Genomic DNA, 25,786 nt, shown 5'->3' with positions numbered 1-25,786 from the left:
TTGTAACTTGCTGCTGATGTGGTCAGGTAATCTGACCTCACCTGATGTTTATAGAAACTGCTTAAATTGGAAAATACTTATGTTTAATGCCAATTTTATGGCAACATTCATGTTATACTAGAATTTAAATATTTCTTTAAAAATTCATTTGCTATAAAATAATACATGCTGATTATACCACACACAAAAAATAGAGAGGTACCTGAAGTAGAGAATTAAAGCCCCTTTTCACAAACAACAGCCATGTTTAGACCCCAGGGAGAGTATTAACGATTTGGTGCAAGTCCATAAGGAATAGATATTAAAAAAAATTATTTCCTTGACAATGAAACAATTAAGGCCCTAATAGTCAGTTTCTTGTCCAACGTTGTAGAGGAAGAGAGCAGGATTAAGGCTAGGATACAGTCTCAGTTCAGCCTAACACCCTGTCTGGGAGTACACCACTTCCTAAACTTGGATGGGAATTAGAGTACTGAAGATTTCAGACTGATAAATATGAAGGCTCTAATTTCTGAATAATCTGTAGAATACAGCAGTCTTTAAAAATAAACTGGATGCTCACAGAGAAAAAAAAGTTATTTGAAATTAAAAAAAATGAAACAGTCTCAGTGTCCTTTCCTTGGGAGGCAGGGTCAGGGAACACGGGACTATTGTCACAGAGGTGCCAAATATCAGTACAGTAAATAATTCTTAAGCTAATAAAATATCCTTAGGAATGTAATTATTATTAATGCTTCTTTTCTTTTGCTTTTTTTCAGACAGATATTCCCCTTTCTGAGAAATTAAAATCACAGATATCTCTAGTCACCTGATGTTGTTTTTCACATTAGGGCACCATCTGCACCTTGCAATGTATCTCAAGTAAAAATAGGATTTAAAACACATAAGGCAGAAGACATGCAAATGGCCATGAGACACATGGAAAGAAGCTCAATGTCACTGCTTATGAGGGAAATATGAACCAAAACCACAATGAGATGTCACCTCACACCTGTGAGAATGGCTATTACCGAAAACACAAGAGATACCAAGTGTTGGTGAGGATGTGAAGGAAAAGCAACCGTCAGGTACAGCTGGTTGGAGTGCAAACTGAAGCAGCCACATGGAAAGCAGTATGGAGGTTCTGTAAATGCTAAAAAGAGAACTATCATATGATATAGTAATTCTATTTCTGGGTATTTATCCAAAGAAAAAGAAAACACTAGTTCAAAGCGATGTATGCACCCTTATGTTCACTGCAGCATTATTTATAATAGCCAAGACACGTAAGTAATCTAAGTGTCCATAGATGGGTGAATAAATAAACACAATACATACATATAGTGGAATATTACTCAGCCATAAAGAATGAAATCTTGACATTTGTGACTACATGGATGGACTGAGGGAACATAATACTAAGTGAAGTAAGTCAGACAGAGAAAGACATATACAATATGATTTTATTTATATGTAGAATCTGTAAAAGAAAACAAGTGAACACCTAAACTGGAAACAAACTCATAGATACAGAGAACAAACTGATGGTTGCCTGAGGGCAGAGGTGAGAAGAGCCGGCAAAGGGAAGAGGTGTAAGAAACACAAACTTTCAGTTATAAAATAAGTCACAAGGATGTAATGTGCAACATAGGGAGCAGATTCAATGACATCATCATAACTATGTATGGTGATAAATGGTTACTAGACATTGCGGTGATCACTCTGTAAGGTATATAAATGGTGAGTCATTAAATTGTACACCTGAATACAATACTGTATGTCAACTGTAATTAAAAATAGACTTAAAGTAAAATAAAATAGAATACCTAAGGCAATTTTCTATGAATACTCATCTTGAGATGCATCTACTCCCCAAAATAGCTTAATCCCAATATGAAAAAAAATCATATTCTAGAACTGGGATCATCAAAGTATGACTCTCCAGCCAGATCCAGCTCACTGCCTATTTTAGTAAATAAATGTAATTGGAGCACCATCACTCCATTCACTCATATTGTCTATGGCTGCCTCCACTATGCTGTGGCAGATTGGAGTAACTGTGATAGAAACTGAGTGGAGTGTGTAGCCTATGTTTACTATTCTCACCTTTACACAAAAAAGTTTGCTGACCATGCTCTAGACCCTTAATTAAAATATAAGTATCATGCAAAACAAAGTTCTAATTTAGACCTCTCATTCAAGATCTATTTAGGTTGTACTTATGCCTATATACAGAGAAACTGCTGGAAAGCATTTTCCTCATTTTCCCAGTAGAGACACAAACTGAGGAGACACAGTCAATTAATAATTCAGAAATGTCTCTAGCTCCTTAAAAAATCATGAGATGCTTAGGATTTTAAAGTATTGTACTCTCAAAATGGACACAATAACTTTACAGAGTGGTCAGAACTATTAAAATATCTTAAACAATGTCCAAATTTATTCATCCTATATCCCCTTGAATTAAATGTGGTTCATGTAGGTCTTGCATTATAGAAAGTTAGAGGTTTGTTAATTTTCTATTCTTGCACCTTCTGTTTTTGGGGTCCAGAATTATCTTTATAAAAGGGGCCCCCCAAAACTGAAATCATTTTCCAGAAGGTGAACCCCTTGTACTACAGGCTTCCCCTGCTAGGTGAGTGCTTTAGGAACCCATCTGTAACAGGCACCAGCTGGTGTTGTTGTGAGAGGCTGCATTCTGCTTCAATGAATTTTTTTTGAAACTCAGTGCATTTGACCATTTCATAATGGGTGATTTACAAGTGAATCTGCCCATACCATGTTGCATATTCAGCAGTTTTTGACCAAAAACAGTATGACCCTCATGCCCCACCCTCCCTAGTCACCCAATCTTGCCCTGAGTAACTTTTACTTTGCTTCCCTGGATGAAAAAATCCTCAAGGGGAAACATTTTGCTGGTGTTGAAGAAGTGAAACAAAAAATGGTAGAAGGCACTAAAAGTCATCAAAATTGAGTTCAAAAACTGTTTTGAGCAGTGGAAAAACATCTTGATAGGTACATTGCATCAGTTGGAGGGTACTTTGAAGGTGACTGAAGTTTAAACATGTAGGAATAAATACATGATTTTTTAAAAATAAATTCCAGGTATTCTTGGGTTCTCCCTCATATGTTGCAAAGTTGAAGTTTAATTTTCCAGGTGATATAGGTGTCCATTTAAATGAAGATGGGCTGAGTCAAATGTGGAGGCCACTGACCATGAAAGACTGCAAAATGATTGAGAGAAGTGTACTAGATATACATTACAGCAACACAGAGTAATCTTTAAAATATAGTGGACCACATGTAATAGATTATTACTTGGTCATATAAAGGAATGAAATCTCCCTTTTCATGAAGATGGCACCCAAAGCGAAGAAGGAAGCCCCTGACCCTCCCAAAGCGAAGCCAAGGCAAAGGCTTTGAAGGCAAAGAAAGCAGTGCTAAAAGGCGTCCACAGCCACAAAAAGAGGAAGATCTGCACATCACCCACCTTCAGGAGGCCTAAGACACTGTGGCTCTGAAGGCAGTCTAAATATCCTTGGAAGAGCGCCCCCAGGAGAAACAGGCTCGACCACTATGCCATCATCAAGTTCCCCCTGACTACTGAGTCAGCCATGAAGAAGATAGAAGACAACAATACACTTGTGATCATTGTGGATGTCAAAGCCAACAAGCACCAGATCAAACAGGTAGTGAAGAAGCTGTACGATATTGATGTGGTCAAGGTCAACACCCTGATCAGACCTGACGGGGAGAAGAAGGCATATGTTCGACTGGCTCCAGACTATGATGCTTTGGATGTTGCCAACAAAAATGGGATCATCTAAACTGAGTCCAGCTGGCTAATTCTAAATATAAAAATTTTATACTAAAAAAAAAAAGGAATGAAATCTTATCATATGTGACAGCTCAAATGGGCCTAGAAAGTATTATGCTAAGTGAAATAAGTCAGTCGGAGAAAGACAAATAGCATATGATTTCACTTACATGTGAAATCTAAAGAAGAAAGTAAATGAAAACAAACAAAATTGAAACAGACTCATACACACAGAGTTGCCAGGAGTGGGGGATCCTGGGGGACTGGGTGAAAGAGGTGAAGGAATAAAAAAATACAAATTGGCAGTTACAAAACAGTCTAGGAGGTGTAAAGTGCAGTGTAAAATGCATAGGGAATATAATCAATAATTATTGCGATAACTGTTTGCTTGTTTCCCTCTATGTCTTCTCTTGCTATTCTCTCACTTCATTCCTTTCCTTTCCTGTTTCCTCTTTTTTTCCTTTTGCATCCCCCTCATTGTCTTTGTGAAGCATGAATTCACTCAGCTGCCTCAGGTCCTCTTGTCCTCACACTCCCCGCTAAAGATTAATCGTCTCCCTGAACCACCCTACCACCATTTCCCCGACCCACTATTCTTTCCAAGTCACTTCTTTTTTCTACATTATGGTGTGGAAACAGAAGTGTCTCAAAGAATAAAAAATGTTTTTGAAATATTAAGTCACCCACCTATTTTTTCTAACAAAATAAGATCTTTCATGAAAATCTAATACAATGGAAAAGGGAGGGTGAGATGTTTACTGTGCAATTCATTTTATGGCTGCCTTTTTGTGGTGTTGGCTAGATATTAATTTGGGTAGTTTTGAAAAAAATAATGAAACTGAAAATTTTCATCTATCTGGAAAGGCTGATCAAAGATATTTTGTGTTTTGGTATCAATATGCCATGCCACCCTGGCAGGGAGGTGCAGGCATGCCAATAATGAGTTTGCATAAGCAAAATCAGTAACAACACAATCATGTTCTTATGCACACAGAGATACATAATTCATATTTTTAATGTATTGACAGATATGAAGAAAGACAGAGGGAGAAAAAAGATAAAACAAACAAATCTCTTTAGTAGTAATGCAGGACACAAAAGCAATAAACCTGGCATTTATAATAAGATATTCATTGTTGGGAAGTAATTCCTAATTCACTGGTCATAAATATTTTGTACAAGTAGTAATGTGGTGAAAGGTATAAATATTCGTATTTTCATCTTTTCATGGAAAACAGCCACTGGGTATGCCTCAGTCAGTGGTTGATACTGTATTATGTATATCACCGTCACTGCAATCACCATGATTTATTAGTACTAATATTTTATTAACATATATCTCTAGTATTAAGCCCCATTTTGTGAACTGTAAGTCTTACTAATATTTTTGCTCCAGTGTCTGGTGCATAGTCTGGTAATCAATAAGCATTATTGAATGAATGAATAGATGAGTGGAATTGCATAATACTCATGCTTTGTTGAACTCGGAGTTACCTGCACAGAGGAAATGGCTGGACTGAATTAGTGATTTTCATTTTCATCAAAGTATCTATTTCTGCCAAGTGTTCTTAAATGAGTGGACTTTTCAGAGTACTTTACATGGATAGCATTTTATGGGGTTTTTAATTCTATAGAGAGACACTTCACAATTCATTTTTAAAATGTAAAAACATAGGAATTTATCCATTTACATGTTTACTGAGAAAAATAATAAGGTTTCCAGTTCTTTAAATCTTAGTCTGCAAAAGCATTTTACTGTATAATCTCTCTGTGTTATACTCCAGTTTACTTGTAGATTTTCCTTGGAAGACTAACAGAAATCTAAGCTACCTGCTTTGCTGCCTTTATACACTTTGCTAAGCTGTCTTCTTACAACTCAGGAGATTAAAATTTAAAAAAAATAGTAAGACAGTTTCACATGAAATAACCATAGTTGATTTTTCTTGAAATTACAAAGGATCCTCACCATTGCAGATGGATATGCACACTTTAAGAAAACTGAAAGTAGTATTGTATATAATACAAAAGTAGCATTCAAATTGCCTTATCCCCATTTTTTTGAACAAAGGAATCACAAATTTTCTGTGTATTTCAGTGACTTAAATATGGAGAAGTGATATGTTTGAAATAGAAACCCTACTTTATACACTCTCTCTTCAGATGAGATAGGCGATGCTACTTGTTCAAGATACAGAACCCAGATTATATTGACAGGCGTAGAAATTGTTAGGAGAATAATTCTCTAAACTTTCTGAATTATTAGTCAACTATTACAACTACAGTTATAAACAGATTTCTGGGTTTCTAAGTACAGCTTTATGTCTATATACATAATACAAAGAGGATAAACTTGTCAAAATTGTTCTTTTAAATCCAGAATATGTATTCAATACTTATCTTAATTCTGTTTTATAACAAAAATGCAAAATTTCCACAACTGGTATACATCCTTTATAAAAGATTGATATACATAATTATAGGAATTGATAAATTTTTATAAATGAATATACCTACATAACCCCCACCTAGATGAAGATACAGGAAGAAAAATCACCCCAGAAGCTTCCCTCATGCCTATTTGCAGTCAGTAACAAGCCACACCCCTAACATGCAAGTTCTGTTTGTTTTGATCTTCATATAATTATAATCCAAAGTATTTGCCTTTTTGAGAAAAAAACTTTTAATCTTTTAGTTACAATTGACTAAAATATTACATTCATTTTAGGAGTACAGCATAGTGAATAAACATTTATGTAACATAAAATGATCATCCCAATAAATCTAGTATCCCTCATCAGACACCATAAATAGTTATTACAATATTCCCTAGATATATTTTTTCTTGAGTCCGGCATCTTTTGCTCAATATTAATTCTATTATTAATTCAATATTAATAATAGATTCATCCATATTTTGTGGTGCTGCAACATTTTGTTATATTGTTATATATGATTCCATTGTATGAAAAAACTGTAATATATCCATACTACTGTTAATAACTTTTTGTTAGGGTGCTATTGTGAATAAAGCTGTTATTTACATTTTGTATAAAATATTAGCATATTATGCTGCATATATGCACTAGTTCCTGACATATATAAATGAAATAATATTTGCATATGTTGAACTCTGATAGTGTCAACATTTTAAAAATGGCCTCACTGACTAACCTCCCCACTTGAGATACTTGAGAGTTCCTGTAGCTCTACATTCTGAGTTATGCTCCACAATTTAAGCCATTTAGATAAGTATGTAGAGACAAGTCATGGCAGTTTTTCTTTGCAGTTCTTTGATCTTTATATTGAATGACTTTTCATATGTTTATTACCCAGTCGTATAGCCCCTTTGGTGAAGTGATTTCAATTCTTTTGCCAATTTTTTAATTTAGATTGCCTGTCTTTATTGTTTTGTTAGGGGTTCCTTATTTATCATAGTTGATAGTATTTTGCTGGAGACTATATGTATATGTATATGTATATGTATGTTTATATATAAATTATATATACGTACTTTTTCTAAGCTGTGGTTTATATTTTCATTCTTTAATGGTATCTTTTGATAAATGGAAATCTTAATTTTAAAAGAGTATAGTTTATGGGATTTTTGTCTCATGGTTTGTACCTGTGTCCTATTTAAAACATCCCTGGCAATCCCACCATAAATCAGATGTTCTCATATGATTTTCTCTAAAAGGTTTGTGTGTAACTTTCATATTTACATGTGTAATACACATAGAACTGATTTTGTGTATGTTGTGAAGTAGAAGATCAAGCTTCTATTTTTTAAGTACAGTTATCCAATCAATCATACATCATTTATTGATTTCAGCACCAATTATTTTCCAATACATTGTTTTGCTCTATTTTGGTGGCATCTTATTATAAATGAAGAGGCCATGTTTACATTCTAAGTCTGTTTCTGGCTTATTGTTCTATTACCTATATTTGCACCAATAACACACTTTCTTGTTTTTCATTTTGGAACAGGCTTTTAATTACTATTGTAATAAAAGGAAGGGTTCTTGCCAAATGCTTTGGTGCTGCCAAGTTCCTTGTATCTCCAACAATGAATCCATAACATATAAATAAATAGAAAACAATTAAGAGTTTGAAATAAGAATTTGGGTAGTGTTAGAGTGAAATTTTTGGTAATACACATTTTATATTTCTGTAAAACACAGAATTAGTTTTGGCCACTAGAAGATGTATGCATAACTATATATGTACACACACATACACATATTAGCAGCTGTGTAGAATATTTCTGAATGGACACCTAAGAAAGAGGTAATGGTGGGAAGGGAACCACAATCAAGAGTTTCTCATTTTCTTATATGTCTCTATTGTACCATTTGGATTTTTTTTTACTATGTATGTATAAACATTTTTTCTCTTTTTAAAAATTGTTGTTCAAGTACAGTTGTCTCCATTCCCCCCCTCCCCCACTACTTCCCCTTGACCCCAGCCACCCCCACCTCCCACCCTTGATCCTACCCCCCTTTGGCTTTGTCCATGGGTCCTTTATACATGTTCCTTGACTATCCTTTGCCCTTTTCTCCCCATTACCCCTCTCTTCCCTCCCCTCTGGTTACTGTCAGTTTGTTCTTTATTTCAATGTCTCTGGTTATACTTTCCTTGACTGTTTGTTTTGTTGATTAGGTTCCACTTATAGATGAGATATGGTATTTGTCTTTCACCACCTGGCTTATTTCACTTAGCATAATGCTCTCCAGTTCCACCCAAGCTGACATAAAGGGTAGGAGCTCCTGCTTTCTTTCTGTTGTTTAGTATTCCTCTGTGTAAGTTTATCATAGTTTTTTGATCCATTCATTTACTGATGGCCACTTAGGCTGCTTCCAACACCTGGCTATTGTAACTTGTGCTGCTATGAACATTGGGGTGCATAGGTTCTTTTGAATTCATGTTTCAGGATTCTTAGGGTATAATCCCAGCAGTGGAATTGCCAGGTCAAAAAGCAGTTCCATTTTTGTTTTCTGAGGAAATTCCATACTGTTTTCCACAGTGGCTGCACCAGTCTGCATTCCCACCAACAGTGCACTAGGGTTCCCTTTTCTCCATAACCTCACCAACACTTGCTATTTGTTGATTTGTTTATGATGGCCATTCTGACTGGTGTGAAGTGGTATCTCTTTCTTATAACATGGTCTTATTGTAAATGTGAATACCAGGTAGTTTAAATTCTCAGCTCTGTACTTCAAGTTTATATTTACTACCCTTGACCCTTTTCATTTGCTCATACATTTTAGAATATTGATGAATTAATTTCCAAATATTCTGGTTCAGTTTTAAATTTTTATTTTACTGCATATATAAGTCAATTTGGGGAAACTGAACTATGTTAAACTATATTATTTAAAATAATGAATTTCCATTTCACAAAGTAGGTCATTTATTTAGAACTTTTTTGATTTTTCTCAGAGATATTTTATAGATTTTTGTGAATACATATAGATTTTTGGTAGATACATACCTAAGCATTTGATGTTTAGTTATTCAGTTATAAATAGTAACCATTTTAAGGTTTTATTTATTTTTCATTATTTATTGAATTTCTTGGAGTGACATTAATAAAAATTTATTGGTTTTAAGTACAAATTTTTTTTTATTTTTTAGTTATTTGTGGCTAGTGTGTGGAAATACAATAGATTTGTATTTGTTTTCTATCCTCTGACTTCCCCAAATTCATGAATTAATTTTACCAGTTTGTCTATAGAGTCATTTGAACTTTCTATGAATAAGTAACATTTTAAAATAATTATAGCTTCTAAAGTGATCTTTCATCATGTTAAATGAGTTATTTTCTATTTCTAGTTTGCTAAAAGTTCTCATGAATGACTCTTTTAAATATCATAAACTACTTTTATTTTATATTTTAAATTTCTATATCTATTAAGATGATTATTTGATTTTTTTCCTTTTTGTTAATGTAATAGATTGTGTTTATTAAATTTCTTAAGGCTAGAAATTGTTTACTTTGATTTTGGGCAATTTAAACATGCCCCTAACCAATTCTGTGTGTTATTAATCACATTCTATTTACATGTTACTAATCACATTCTGTTTACAGCATGAAGTAAAAGCAACCATTTATTTAAGCACAATTAATATGAGGACAGCAGTGAGATATAATAAGAACTAACAGGTATCAAAATTTATGATGTACTAGCTGTGCATCACTGTTATCCTCCATTCATGAGAATAAAATTTGTCCCACCTGCCTAAATGGTGGTTATAAAAGTAAAATAATGGAAAAGAAGTGGTAAATGATAAAGAATTATTAATATGAAGTTCAAATAGTTAATTATTATTATAGTTTATTATAGTTCTGTTTAATAACATAATATTGATATTTGTAACTTGAATTTTCTTCTCCAGTACTTGTATTTTTCTTGAACATTAGGTCAGGGTTTACTTATTAAATCAATGGGCAAATCTTTCCCAAAACTTTTCAAATTGCCCAAACTGACAAATAAGAAAGTTTCAATGAGTCTTCACCAAACTGTTGTACTAAACAAAGTATTTATCCTGCTTTCATAAATTCATAATTATATATGGAAATTTAAGGTGGATAAGACTCATCCTTATATTTTGGTGAGAAAAAATTACAGCATTTCTATGGCTTTCATCAAAACATAGCTTTCTAAAGTGAACTCTGGCCTGAAAACACTCAGATCCCTGCAAGCTCTGCCTCCATTTCTCTCCAGTTTTCCACAGAGGAAAGACGGCTGCTAAGCGAATTCTCTGGCCCAATTTGTTAAGACAATTTCATATGCTAATTTTCTTCTCTAGTCAACCTTTGTGCTACCTAAGAACAAAGAATGAATGAAATAAAATTCAAAATAGAAGATAGATGATCACGTCCAATTCAAGTGTGCTAATTATATTCATAACTTAGATTTCCTCTGGAAAATTTTGTTACAAATTTCTTTTTGTAGTTTCCTTTCTCCTTTATTTTCTAGCTACATAACTTTTTATTCATTTATTAAAATGCCTGGTGATGGCATTCTGGAATAGATCATGTTTTCCTAAATGGTGAAATGAAGAACTCAGCACCCAAAGAGGGTGCAGGAGCAAAGCTCCACTGGCTGTCTATCACAGGTTTCACTTTGTTAGCTGTCATAGCCAGTTAGCTTTAATGTTGGGTTCATCATACGAATTGGGGACAAGATTAACACTAGGGCTCCGAAGATCTTCTCTATCATTATCGCTCCATTTGTTTTGGCGATTATTCCATACCCCAGCATGCATACTTATGGCCAGGACCAACAGAAGATGGTAGTGAAATTCCTGCATTTTCCACTGAGTGAGAACATATATATCAAAGGAAAACCATGCTGATTAACAGTCACACCTGTAAGTAAAATGACTCTAAACTGTGGGCCTAAGTTGACTGTGAGAAGCACCTGTAATTTCTATTCATAAAAACCAAAGGTATTTTTTAAAAGATATGTTTTACAAAAAGTGGTCATGGTCTTTGATGAGAGACTTCTCTTTGTAAGACGTTTATTGAAGCACAACTTTACCTAAGCATTTCTTTTTAATACCCATGGAATATCAAATAACAAAAGAAAACACACATCAGTAAGATTAAAAGTCTGCTGAGGGGAAAGCCACAATGAATTAAATTACAATTTAGCTTTCCTGAACATTAAAACTTTAAGAAAATTATTTTATCCTCTTGTACACATTTATTTTGTGCAAATTATCTGTTAAAAATAACTCCTAGCATGATAAAAAATTTCTTTTGTTGGACTTTGATATTGTTGGAAATAGACTTAGTGACTTGCCATTGGCATGATGTTCCTTAAATTATTTTAGAATAAACTGGGGTAAATATTCTAAATAAGCAAACACTCTGAAATTAATAAGAAAATGATTGGTGAGGATATCAGCTATCTTAAATGATCACAACTACCTACTAGATCTTACCCAGATGAAATTCATTACCTTGAAATTCAGCATTTTGGCAAAGTCTTCAATGCTAATTAAAATAATAGCAATGGAAATTACTCTGTTTAGGATAAAATTACAAGGGCTATAAATCTCTAAGCTTCAGGGCATAAACTGATCACCAGCTGGGGTGAAAAAGAAATGTCTACCTATTGCATAGTTTTGCAAAATTAGGTACATTATATGTTTTACTCCTTGGAAACATCTGGCAGGCCTACTATTTGAGACACTTCTGGGCTGAACAGGGGGACACTGCTTGACTATATTATAGAAATTATGTGGAGAATTTATACATATGTAAATTCCACATGATTGTATATATACATATATAACTTACAATTCAGACCTTGCTAAAAGAATGCTGAATTCTTCATCTCAATATTCTTGTTTCAAATTCTTCTCGAGGTCATTACTGATGTCAGAGAGAACATTAGAAATTCGAAAGAGCTAAAATTTGGGTGTTAATCCCCTTGTCATTAAAGCCAATATCATTATAGACAATATCTGGTAGTTTCCACAGCAAAAATAAAAGTGACAAGAGAGAGAAATGAACACAGTGAATGTTCCATGACAGCTCTCTGCCCACCCAACTTTGCGACTCAGCCCAAGAGGCTGGTTTACTTTCAGACAAAATGGATGTAAACCTGCATGTGGAGAGGTCTAGAGGATCCCTTCTGTTTTTACTAGATAAGGTGAGAAGAAGGAAGAGGGAGGAAAAACCCAGATGTCAGAGCATGACTGCAGCACAGAGTCCTGCCTCTGCCCCGGGAACATTGGCTGGAAGGGACCTGGTGGTGAACATCATCACAGAGAAGCCCAGGCATATAGGAAAAGGGGGCTTAGGGGCTAAAAGGAAGAGAGTCCAGTAAGTGAGAAGAAGACAGTTGCAATGGAGGTTGAACACGGTATTTTCAGAAATAGTTACTAATGATTAATAACCACTTAATGATTATTAATCAGTTACTAATTAATGGTTAATGACTATGCCTACTCATCTGTAGTCAGTAAGTTAAAGGAGCCTTCAGAAAATCCTGAAGCAGAATATGAAGCAAATGGCTCTTTACCATGCACAACTATCTTCTATCAAATTCCTGAATCACAAACTTGGCAACATGAAGGCAAAATGAACACGCTGCAGTTTTTTAAAAAATTAAATTTAATTTAAATGCCTTTAGGATACTATCTTTCCAGCTCATCCTCATCCTTGATACCTCTTAATGACTTAGTCCCAGTGTTTTTATATTTGAAAATCGCATTCATGGATGGCAAAAGCATTAATGTTTACAAATATTAGTATAAAGGTATCATGTTTCTACACAGTTCTATTTTATATGATTTGCTTTATTGCAATGCACTACATCCAGAATTTGTTACACCTTTACTATAAAAGAATCCTATGAAAAAGTCAATTTTCAACATCCCTTTTTCCCATTAGAAACATAGTAATGCTGAGTTCTAAAGCTCCTATTTCTCAAACTCTGATAGGCAATGTTGAAAAATTTCCAAAATCTTGAATTTTTCTTTGAACATAGAGCCTACAACAGAATTCTGACTAAGATTTTAGTAGTCACTGGACAGAGATTGCATTCCTCTCCATACAGCTCTCTACAAGGCTCCCTTAGTGGACTTGGGCATTCCGCACCCCCACCAGTCCCCCCCCCCCCCCCCCCCCCCCCCACCCCCAGAACAGCACTCCATCGCCTGTGGTCATTTCCTAGTTCATTACAGAGCCCAGATGGGTTCCTGCTGCATTCTTATGTACTTTCAAGGGATCAGCAGCTCTCTATCCGTCCAGGTACAGCCTCAGGGTCCTCTGAAAGGAATCTTCTAACAGCTATTCTTTAGGATAAGTGCTTTCTAAGTAGTCACAGTATAAATGATGGCCATAGGATTGCAAATGAGGTGAATTCTAACTCTTAATTTTGACTGAATCAATACCAAATGAAATTTGAGATAGTTTTCAGCTCAAAGTTTTTAAATAGGAAGTGTTACCACACAATTTTCCTGCTGTTTTCTGATAGCTACTATTTAAGGAGTTGCCACATTTAAGTTAGTCCATGTGTGTTAGTGTAAGTCCTGTGATTTAGGATTTGTGGATCATTAACCCCAGGTCTGCCAGGCAGATTCCAGAGCCAGAGGGCAGCAGCAAGCTGACCTTCTACAGAGGTGGCTTTACCTTTATAAACCTCAACTTACCTCCAGGGACTTCTGGGAAAGTTGGAAAATTCGGGTCATGACTCTGGTGGCTAAACCTATTCTAGTCCAATACGGTAAACAACATCTGTGTTGGAAGGAAAATCAAGTATCCAAAGACTAGTTGAGAAGTCTAAGGTAGGAATGATTTCAATCATTATATTATAGAAGTGAAATTGTGGATAGTTAAGAGTGTGGCTCTGTCAGTTTTGTGTAGCTATCTAAAAAAATCACCACAAACCTAGCAGCTTAAGACACTCGTTTTTCACCTCACAGATCTGTAGGCCAGGAGTTGAGGCATGGCTTTGCTGTGTGTTCTCTGATCAATGTTTCATATTTAAGGTGTGAGCCACCAAGTTCTCATCTGAGAGTCCACCAGGGCAATATTCACTTTCCAGCTTCCTCAGGTTATCGGCAGAATGTATTTCCTGTAGCCGTGGGACAGAGGCCCCCGTGTTCCTCCTGGCTGTCGGCCGGGAGTTGCTGTCAGCTCCTGGAGACGCCCTCAGGTCTTTACCCCTCGGCTCACTCCAGTTTCAAGCCAGCGGTGAAGAATCTCCTACCAAAGCCCTTCTAACACTTCAACTCTCTTTTTCCAGGAAAAGCCCAGACTCTTTTAAGGGCTCACGTAATTAGGTCAGAAGAAAAGGATAATCTCCTTCTAATTTCTTCTAATCAAGTGATTTGGGTCCTTAATTACACCTGAAAATACCCTTCATGACAGCACTTAGGCTGGTGTTAATTAAGTAACTGGGAGAAGCTGTGTGTATGTGTAACAGGTGGTGGGAATCCCGAGTTCAATCAGAAAAGCAGAACCAATAGGATGTATAGATAGATGAAATAGATGATAGATAGATAGATAGATAGATAGATAATTGATTTCTTAGAAGTGGTTGGCCTACACAATTGTGGGGCTTGGCTAAGCGAATCCAAAATCTGTATACAGAAAGGAACAATCACAGGAAGGCAAGACAGCATGGTGTAAGCCGAGGCTGTTGTCTGTAGGTGGAATTCCTTCTCCCTCAGATAATGCCTGGGGCCTCATGAGGAGTGATGGGGTTTAGGACCCCCGACCCCAAAATATGGTGCCTTGGCATATTGAATATTTTAAGCTAAAGAAGTTTGAGAAAACAGCAGAAACAGCAAAGTCACTCTGACTTTCCCCTACTGCTTTCCCCTGAAACCTTCTTGTGAGGTGCACCCCACCTGTTCCCAGAGTGAAGGCGCATCCTTACCTCCACAGACACTGAGAAGAATCTGAACAAGCAGGCCTTGCTGTTTGCCTTGGCTTACTACATGGTCTCAGATTCTTTGACCTGTGACATTTCCACACACTATTGACTCTATATCAAACCTACCATAAAACTATTTAAGTTCCATGATTTCTTTGGGTCTTTTCTTTATGAAGGCTCTCCTAAAGCTTCATATAAAACTTAAAAAAATATTGTATGCTTTTCTCCTGTTAATATGTTTTTATTAGTTAAATTTTCAGACACAGCCAGGGACCTTCAAAAGATCATGAAAAACCTTTTCCTCCCTCTGAACTTTTCTTCCTTTTGACTGAGTTAGAAAGACACTTAGGCCTATTTCACTGATGATTCTTAATATGCAGGCACCACCTGAAAGTATATAGCTGCCACACTAGAGCACTGTTCTCGGCCAGACATGAAGAATGGAGGTGAAAGAAAAATCTTCCTGTGGGAAGGACCCACTCTGGGCAGTGTGCATTTTATCTGGAAGGAGAAATAGCCAGAGCCTATATCAATGGCACGAGTCTATATTAATTCATGGGCTGTGGCTAATGATTTGGCTGCATGGTCATGGACTTGGAAAGGGTATGATAGGAAACTGGTTAAAAATGTCTGGGGGAAGAAATATGTGGACAGACCTCTCTGACTGTGCAAAAATTATGAATATTTGTGTCTCATGTGAATGCATAACCTCAGCAGAGGAGCACTTTAAAAATCAAGTGACTGGGATGACATGTGCAGTGGATTTTGAGTTGGCCCCTTTCCCCTGTCACTCCTGTCAGTGTCTAATGGGCTCATGAACAAAACGACCATGGTGATTATGGCAATTAATGGGATGGGGATTATGCATGGGCTCAGCAACATTTACATCTACCCACCAAGGCTGCACCGACTACAGTCACTGCTGAGCGCCAATCTGCCAGAGTGCAGATCAGTAGTGAGTCCCTGATACAGCACATTCACAGGGTGAACAGCTCGCTGTCTGATGGCAGATTGATTACATTGGACTGCTTCGTTAGTATGGAACATGCACTTGCTCTGGACGTGAATTTGCCTTCCCTGTCTGCAAATCAGCTCAGCTGGCTATGGTTCTTTGCCTGGTGGAGTGACCCAAACCTTCATAGCTGAAGTTGGTAGGCCATCCAGTCCTAGCTGAATTGGGCTGCTGCAGTTTTCCATTGACTTCAACTGCAGGACACGAGAGTACTTAAGGGACACTCCCAAGGATTTCCCGTATTCCAGGCACACTCTTCATTGCCCCCATTGTGTAACAGCAGCACAGTTTCTCCATGGTAGTCAGGATCAATCACTGCAGCCAACATGGGAAGCCCGTCTGACATCGTGGACTTTTAGAATGCCTTACACACTGTCAAGGCATTGCTTCTTACCAATGAACTCATTCCATAGCAAATGAAATTCAGTAATGGGCCCAAGCTCATGGAATGTCTTGGTGTTATCATGCCCACCATTCACCTTAAGTGGCCACTTGATAGAATGATGGAATGGCCTTTTGAAGACTCAATTATAACACCAATTAGGTGGTAATGCATGTGGGGCTGAGGCAATGTCTCCGAGATGTGGTATCAGTTCTTAATTAACATGTAATATATGATGGTAATTCTTCCATTGTCAGGATCATCAGTGTAGGAGTCAAGGGGTGAAAATGGAAATGGCTCCACTCACTCCTACCCCTAATGTTCCACTACCAACATTTTGCTTTCCATCTCAATGACCCTAGGCTCTGTTCATTTAGAGCTTTTATATCCAAAGGAAGGTTCTTCCACTGGTGAACATACCAATTGTTCCATTGATCCAGAAGTTCAGACTTTTGCCATTTTGGACTCCTCTAAGTCAACAAACAAATGTGAGGGTTACTGTTATGGCTGGGCGATTTATTACGACGGCCAAGGGGAAACTGTCTTGTTGCTACACAGCGAGAGTAACAAGTTGCTGGTCTGGAATACAGTCAGTCCTCTAGGCATCAAGTCTTGTTACTTCCAGGTCCTATGATTAAATTCAATTGAAAATTACCACAACCCAATTCAGGCAGGACTTTTAATGGCCCATGGTCTTCAGGAATTAAGGTTTGGGTCAACCCAACAGGCAAAAAACCAAGACCAGCTGAGGAGCTTGATAAGGACAAAAGGATATGAAATAGGTAATGGGAAAACATAGCTATAAATACTATCTATGACTACAAGACCAGCTGCAGAAATGAAGTTTGCAATAGTTATAAGCCTGTCCTCCTTATTGTGAAAAAAAATATATAATCTCCCAAATATTTTTGGTTTCTTCTCTCTCTTAGCCTCTAGTCATTTAATGTGATAGATAACTTTATTGTCCCAGTATTTCAGCTTCGGTACATCAAAGGCAGAGAGTGAATACAACTCAAGGGCTTTGTATCCTCTTCTGGGGGAAGGGTTAGCATGTTTTCAGATTATACAGGATAGTTATATCATTATCGATGGGAATTTGACCTTGCTTTTGTCTTTATTTGGAGATCAAGTGTGGTCTGGAGAGTATGTTGGGTGCCTAGTTGACAAAGGGTGGACTCTGATGGCTTTTCTGATATGTCAACTTGGCAAAGCTTCATTCCCCAGTTTATTCAATCAGACACTAATCCAGGTGTTGCCGTGAACTAATTTTGCAGATGTGGTTCAATCCTTTAATTAGTTAACCTGAGGTAAGGCCAAAACCCTAGATAATCTGGGTGGGTCTGACTCTCACTCAAGAAGGGTTTGGAAACAGGGCTGAGGGCTTCCCAGGGGGCGAAGTGGGAAGCGGCAGGCAGAAGGCAGGCAGGCAGACACAGATAGAGGCAGAAGGAAGAAGTTCTACCTGTGTACATCAGCTTCAGTTTGCGCCCTTGGGTTCCTGCCAATCTGCGGTCTCTCCTTCCCAATTATCTGCCCTATAAATTTTGGATTTACTTAGCTAGTCCCCACAACAACACAACCCAATTCCTTGCGATAACTGGATAAAGAAATACATATACACAGGTAGACAAATGATCGATATAGATACAGACACATAGATATCCTACTGTTCTACTTTAGCATTTGAAACCTAATATAGGGGCCATCTTATAATTCTGCCTGCCATTGGCTTCTTTTGGAATATAGCCAGATATTGTAGCAATCCCCAGAATCACAACTGGAAAACCCAAGCTTGAGACTAGGTGCTGCTAATAAAAACATCATAATCTCATTACCCTCCCTGAGCTTCACTTATCCGTTCTGTACTTTGAGGACCTACATTGCAGAGTTGTGAGCATCAGATGAGGAAAACACAAAAATATCCTGTATCTTTTAAAGTGCTGTGCAGGCTTTGCTATTTTGGCTAAGAATGCCTGTGTTGTTCATTTTACTCTGCTCCGTGGGGATGACTGAAATGAAAGTCACTTTGAATTTTGAAGAGGTCTCTGGCATGGGTATGAGTTTCTGAGAATGCTTTATATTGATTAACTGCTGCCCTGGGTTTTAGAATTTCAGACCAAAGACAATAATATCTGACCACATGGGGAGACAAAAGGTAGGACAGCCTTGAAATTACTGGTGCAGAATTTTATGATTTTTATGACAGTTCATACTTACTTTGCCTTCATAGTATGTGCAATGCTCTGTTGGTAAAATGAGATCATCTATGCAAAAGTAAGAACATACAAAAAATATCTCTTATACCCCCACCTAAAGTAGCTACATGAAGACAACCTCCTCCTATGTGAGGTTACACTCTTCTGAGGAATTAAAAACTAACAGCCATGGACAATAAATGAGGAACAAGGAAACTAGTGCTGGATTTTATTTCTGCACTTAACCCATTTCTAGGGTCTGTTATTGACCCAGAGAAGTTGAGCGGACCTTCTCTGAGTGACTTCCACTAATGACTGGCATAAGCTTGGTTCTTTAACAAGCCTAATTATGTTATTATACTGAGGTCGTTTTTAGGTGACTTTTCTTTCCTCTTCCAGGTGAGTTTCAGTGTACTATAAAACAATCCTTTGAACAATCTATCACATTCAATTAAGTTTCTCATAGACATGGTCCATGGAAATAACCTGCATTTTAGGTTTACTGCAACATGAAGAACTAAGAGCACATGTTAAAAGTTTGATTTAGCAATACCACATGCTCTGTAACCTAGAATAAGTATCCCAGTTTCTAAAAATTTAGCTGTAAATGCACAGGGTATCATTTTCATTTGAAGCATTATTTTTTGGGTCCAGTTCCTAAGTTTCACTTCTATCATAGTCAACACTGAGCAGACTTAAGTAAAGCAAATTCAATGTAATTTACACTAAATTTTAATTTTGATTACCAGAATAAGACTTTCCAAATAATTATTAAAATTATGTTCAGAAGGTATTATCCTTTTAATTGCTATATCTGTATGGAATTTTAAATGACTTCTCACTTAAAATTTTTGGTAACAAGATTCTTAGCAAAAATGGTATATTTCTCAAAGTGTGCACTAGATATATTTGGGAAAGTATATTAATTTCTTAAAGGTATTAAGGGATGGCTGACCAGGACAAGGTCTTAACCAGTTCATTCCTTCTCTTGAGATGTGTGAATGATGTGGAAATTGTTAAATTATGACTCAGTACAGGACCCTATGTGGAAGACAGAGGTGGCATCCATGATGTAGGATTACTGGAACATATGACAAAAACAGCCAAAACCTTAGAAATTTGATTAAAAGCATCTTGAGGACAGTCCATGTGCTACCCCAAAACAAAATATTGACTCCTAAACTTGGCCCCAATTTTACCACCCTTGAATGGACAGCTACACAACTTGTAGAAAGCCACTAGCATTCCATTTTAAAATTATGTTTGAAAATAATTTATGTAATAATTCTCTAAGTATTATACTTATGTGATTAATATATTCACCGTATTAATCACTATGTTCATCTCTGGATACCTAAAAGAATTTGAAGGACCACTTAAGTGACTAGAACTCCATATAACAATTTGGCATATAGAAACTTGAGTTATCATATTTAAGTCACTTCTACTCCAAATATCAATTAGTCATGTTTATACCATCTAGAGATCAAGATAAGTATAGAAACTAGTTTCATGATTTCTTTCAAAGTTATCATAAAGTATATAATCAGTCCAATGGGATAATTTCAATAAACGTATCTGAGAGAAAGAGTGGTATATTGAAATATTTAAAAGCATTAATATAAAACATGTAAGTGTACTATGGTTTTATATGTAATCAACTAATTGGAAATGAGGTTCAGTCTCACAAGAATCCAGTTTGCTTGGGTGTGCCAAAACACTAATGCTGTACGGAGAGGTAAGATACTTACATTTATTTGCACTAAATGTGTGTTATAAGAGTCTTCATCAAGGGACTGAAGTACTCTTAATAGGACGTGCTCTTCAGCTTCCTTCAAATGTGTGTGTCAAAACTCAAGTTACCATTTAACTGGCACTTTCTCACTGTAAAAACCAACATGCTCTAACCATATTTAAAAGGTTAAGAAATAGAAAAAACATAGCAAATGGTATAAAGATTGGAAAGATAGTAATTTTAAAAACTGACATAAGAACTTTCTGGAAAATCCTTAATTAAAAAACCAAAAAGAGCAATTTCTGTCTAATAAGGCAACAACTTTGAATCTTAGGAGTTCTTCACTTTTCAAATGAAAACATGTCAGCAATCCCTGTGCATAGTTATGGTTGGTGTCAAATTCTATCAAATTTGAGATGAGACTGCCAGTTTGAGAGCTGAGGGAATATATTATCTCATGCCACTAAGGGTTTCATAAAAAGGTTGAAGGAAATGGAAATCCAACACTAGTTAAGAAAATCAGCGAATAAATTACAAAAACTGTCCATTTGCCTGTCCCTTTTAATCTTAATGTCGTATTCAAACTATTGGGCATGTAACTGAATATCTCAACTGTACCTGAAGAAATAATGGAGCGTGTCTCTGCAGTAAAACAGAACGGCACTAAACTGATGAGTTTAACCCAGCAGAAAGAGCGGCTGTAAACATGACAAATGCCTGCTATTGATTTCAGGTTTAATTACTCTGTGCAGCACTGACAAAGCCCATCAGATGTTGTTGTGAAGTGTAAATGGAACAGACTACACTTCACTGCCCATAGGAAACTGATGGTGTCTGCAGTTTGCATTGTTTACTTTATCCTCCGTAAACTTCAGCCTTGATCAAATTAACAAGTGCTACTAACCTCCAACAAACTACAATGCACTATGGTTTTACAGCAACAGCCTTGGAACAACAGTTCAGCAGCGTCTCACTGATAACAAATGTTGGTCTAATGGCTGCTGGTGAACCCTGTGGCCCAGGACCTGCGAGTCCTGGCTCTGGGGCCACTGGGATCTCTTTCCCCAAGGCTGATGTGTAAGGGAACAGAAAGATGAGCGTTTACACTTGTTATTGTGATGCTGATAAATAGCTGGCACCACCCAATCTTTCCCAAAGGGCTCCTAAATTTTTGTTTCTGGTTTCCAATATTAGTTTTCCAAGAACATTTGTGAGTAATTACAAGTAACTTTCAGTTGATTGCTTTCTCGCTTTTCCCTTTGCCTTCTCTCTTTTCATACATGTAAATTGTACCCTTTTTCATTCAATTCAAATTATGCAAGTGGTGATTAATTGACAGCTACATTTCAATAGCTGGTAATTCAGATCACTTGGAAAAGAACATTTTCCTCAAGTAGAAAGTTATACACCTGACCAATTATTGGCTTTCCTCCACAAGGGGTGTCAGATTTTGCTATTTTATCACCAAAATATCAACAGAGGGAACTAAATGTGTATGTAGTCAAAGCTTCATGCAAACAGGTAAAACAATAAAATAGTATATCTGGAAGCATTTTCATTGTGTTCAGGATCTGCCAAAGTCAGATGTGATCACTGACATCCTCCTCCTGGCTCTGTTAGTCAGATCTCGCAGTCAGCTTACCTGGGCCTCTTACCTCCACCTGCACACATTTGCCTGTTGCAGGTATTGACACTAATGTTCAGCACTTGTTGCCAGGATTTTTTTTTCTGTTCTTGTCAATGTCTAGAGCAATGATGGACATCTATTTCCCAGTTTAAGTTCCCAAGCTGGCAGGCCTCGATTTCTCATCCTATATTTGTGATCTACAGATCACTACAATTTCTCATTTTGTCCTGGGTCATGCATAATATAATAAGGCACTTCAGACCAGGATAAAACTATGAGTTATGACATACAGGGAACTTTAAAATAAAAAAATAAGACAACATCTGATCCAGCCAAGCAATTGTTTTAATAAATACTAGATTTCCAGCAAAACACAGACTAATTATCAGCTACTTAACGGGCTTTAAAGGTAGTTTAACAATTATAATAAATGTTCATTATAATTTTAAAAATTCTAAAAACACCCTATATGTGCCTGATAATTTATTAAAAAATTAAGTGGTTCAAAATCTTTCCTTAAATATGATCTTATCTGCACTAAGGTGGAAAATAAAGATAAATGACTCAAATAGTTACGCATCAGTATTGCAACAAGTGCTATGGAGGAAAAGTAAATGAAGCAACAAGAACCTAAAAAGAGGCACCTGCTTTAGACCAAGAGGCTAGGAAGGTTTCTCTGAGCACGGAGACATTCTGGCAGAGACCTGAGGCTGAGCTAGAGATATCCAGGAGAAGGAGTGGCATGTGTAATGCTCTGAGGTGAGGGCCTGACACAACTGAGGAGCCGAAAGAAGCTCATGTCCCTGGAGTTCAGGGAACTGCATGGATAAGGGCTAAAGCATGGATAGGGAGCTGGGCAGTGGCTGGCTCAAACAGGCCATGTTAAGAATTTTAGATTCCATGCTCTCTGGAGCCTAAGAGAGCCACTGAAATAAGTTCAACAATAAGGATGAGAGGGGAGATTTATTATTTACTTATTTATTTTTTACTTAAGTTCAGCGCAGACTGCTTTGTAAGGAATAGCTCTGAGTGTACAGGAGACAAGTGTGGATGCAATAACCAATTAAAAGACTAACGTCATAGTTCAAACAAATGGTAATGGTGATCAGGTTGGATGGTGGCTGTGGAGACCGATGCAGCCCAGAGTGTGCTGACAGAAAATCAGAAAAACAACAAATAATCTCTCCTTCTAGGCACTGTATGTACATATAAATACAGATACAAAATACTTAGTACATGTATTTTATATGTATATATTAATTTAATATATTAAATACTTTATATTTAATGTGTCAAATACATTTAATTATATATGTATTTTTTAAATACTTTATTTATTTATTTTTAGAGAGACGGGAAGGGAAGGAGAAAGAGAGGGGCAGAAATATCAATGTGTGGCTGCCTCTCACGCGCCCCCCCTGGGTTGGGGACTTGGCTTGCAACCCAGGCACATGCCCTGGACTGGGAATTGAACTGGCAACCTTTTGGTTTTCAGGTCCACACTCAATCCACTAGCCTATACCAGCTGGGGCTAATTACATATATTTAATATATAGTAAAGTTGTTTTGATTTTAGATTTCTTTACCTCATGTTGAAATTTTTCTTTTCAGTTATTTAAAAAATAGTGCTCCTGGATATTAGCACCTGTTCTCTGAATATATGAATTTTTTGTGGGCTTGTTAAACATTCTAAGTGGAGATCCGTCTCACAGTGACACTATGAATGGCAGCACGTCTACACGGTATTAGAGATTCTAGTGCTATGCTCTCTGTTAGAGTTCAGAAGCATTGCTAGATTTTACTCTTAAAGACCAAACCCCACAATAGCTTGATATTTTTAACTGTTTACTTTGCATTCTTCCAAGTAGAGAGAAAGATAAAACCTCTGATGCGGTCTACACATTCAGCAGTCAAGGGTGACGAAAAGGATGCCTCCTAAACCACCCTATATGTTTCAAATGTTATCTGAACTGCCCTCAGTCACGGGCCTCAAGGGGAGGGACTGATGCCCACAGGGATGTCCTGAGGCAGAATGAGGTGGTTCTAGGGCATTTTGAAAGGTAAGACTTCCCACATGGGTAAGAATAATTATGAATTCCAAGCCAACTCAGACTGCCTCAGAAACCTCTCCCACTTCTGGGATCCAGCTCCCCTTAACTCTGTCCCAGACTTAGCATGAGAGGAATGCACATTTAGTTTCTCATGATTAATAGGAAAAGAGAGTGTTCTACTTAGCAAACCATTCTTGTGAATTTACCCCTTTTCTTTCAGTTATTACACAAACACCTTGTCTAGTCTAAAATTTTTGATCTTTGGCATTTGCAAAAAAACAAATATGATTATTAAAATAGTAAAATCATATGCCTCACTTTATAATTTTATAATGCTTTCTAATTATTTAGTAAACACCTATGAACTGAATTCATCTAGCAAAGATCCACAAACCCCATGGAGAAAATTCAAAGAATTGTTGGTCAAATTTTACAATAATTTGTGGAAAACCTAGACAAGTTTTACCCAACAGGTAAAATAAGTATTTCTAAATGAAAGTATCCAATCATTCTCCCCTAAATACTAAGCAACTACTAAACAGAAGGCCCTCAACAAGGTGGGCGTCACTAGTAGCATCTTGGTATAGGAATGAATCAGTAATCCCATCCTCATCCACCTTATTTAGAATACTAGTACATTAATTTAAAATTGCCCTTTAATTACTTTGCTTCGAACAACTGAATGACCATGTCCACTGCCGTGATCAAACATAAGGTGGTCTTGGACGAAGCCTAGGAAGCCATGATCCCTCTATAGGAGAAAGTCAGTGACTAGCATTTTGCTCTGCACCACGGGTTACATCACATAATCTGTCACTGTCCAAATACAATTTTCTTTTTTTGTAAATGAGTCAGTCGCAAACCTCTGATTGCGCCATTTCAAATGCAAATAATTCTGTTCCAACTGCCTCTTTGCATTAGCTAAATGAAGTCATCAGTAACCAAAATTGGAGAAAATCTTAACACAACTGCCGTAAACAACTTTTAAAGTTTTATATCCCATACGAATGAAACTGTTATGAGATAGTTAAGATTCATTAGAGATATCCACCCTTGATATGATTCATATTCAAAAACAATAATACTTTCCTCATAACCAAGAGTGGCCAGAGCAAATTATAATCAAAGATAGATTTCTTGGAGGGTGATGATACCATTAGATTTAAGGAATTAAAAATACATGAAACTTTTGAGTTAATGAACAGGGTCCTTAACTGCTCATTTAATTCAAACAGCTGTTTGTTAATGCCCTAAGCAGTGTCATAAACTGTGAAAATACTGTTGAGTGCAAGACACTAGTTAATGCTATAAAGCAACACATGCTCTAATATTAAAAGGATTTAATGGGATTAATAGAGAATAAAACATTAACTCCCTATTATGATGTTTTAGAACCCAAGGGCAAATTCTGGCTAAAAAGGACTCTGGTTCTAAAACCACAAAAAGTAAACTCCAGCACAGTACAGCAAATCATGGCAATTTTATGCCCCTGAAAAAAAGTGGAACCCTGATAAGATCACATCTGTTCCAATCACATCCTGGATAAAATCACTGTTTACTAAAGTCCTAAATAACTAAAAATGTGGAACCCC

General features: G+C 36.6%; 1 protein-coding gene and 1 pseudogene across 1 annotated transcript in view; one reads left to right on the top strand and one right to left on the bottom strand.

Moving 5' to 3' along the window:
• The window catches only part of CCDC178 (coiled-coil domain containing 178), a 288,569-nt gene that overhangs the window by 100,910 nt on the left and 161,873 nt on the right, over window positions 1–25,786 (bottom strand). The gene's annotated exons all lie outside the window — the stretch shown is intronic.
• Window positions 3,337–3,860, top strand: LOC114506668 (annotated as a pseudogene).

The sequence above is a fragment of the Phyllostomus discolor genome, chromosome 9 (assembly GCF_004126475.2).
Source record: "Phyllostomus discolor isolate MPI-MPIP mPhyDis1 chromosome 9, mPhyDis1.pri.v3, whole genome shotgun sequence".
Classification (NCBI taxonomy): Eukaryota; Metazoa; Chordata; class Mammalia; order Chiroptera; family Phyllostomidae; genus Phyllostomus; species Phyllostomus discolor.
Note: the sequence above shows the minus strand (reverse complement) of the source record. Positions and strands in the feature narration are given on the sequence as shown.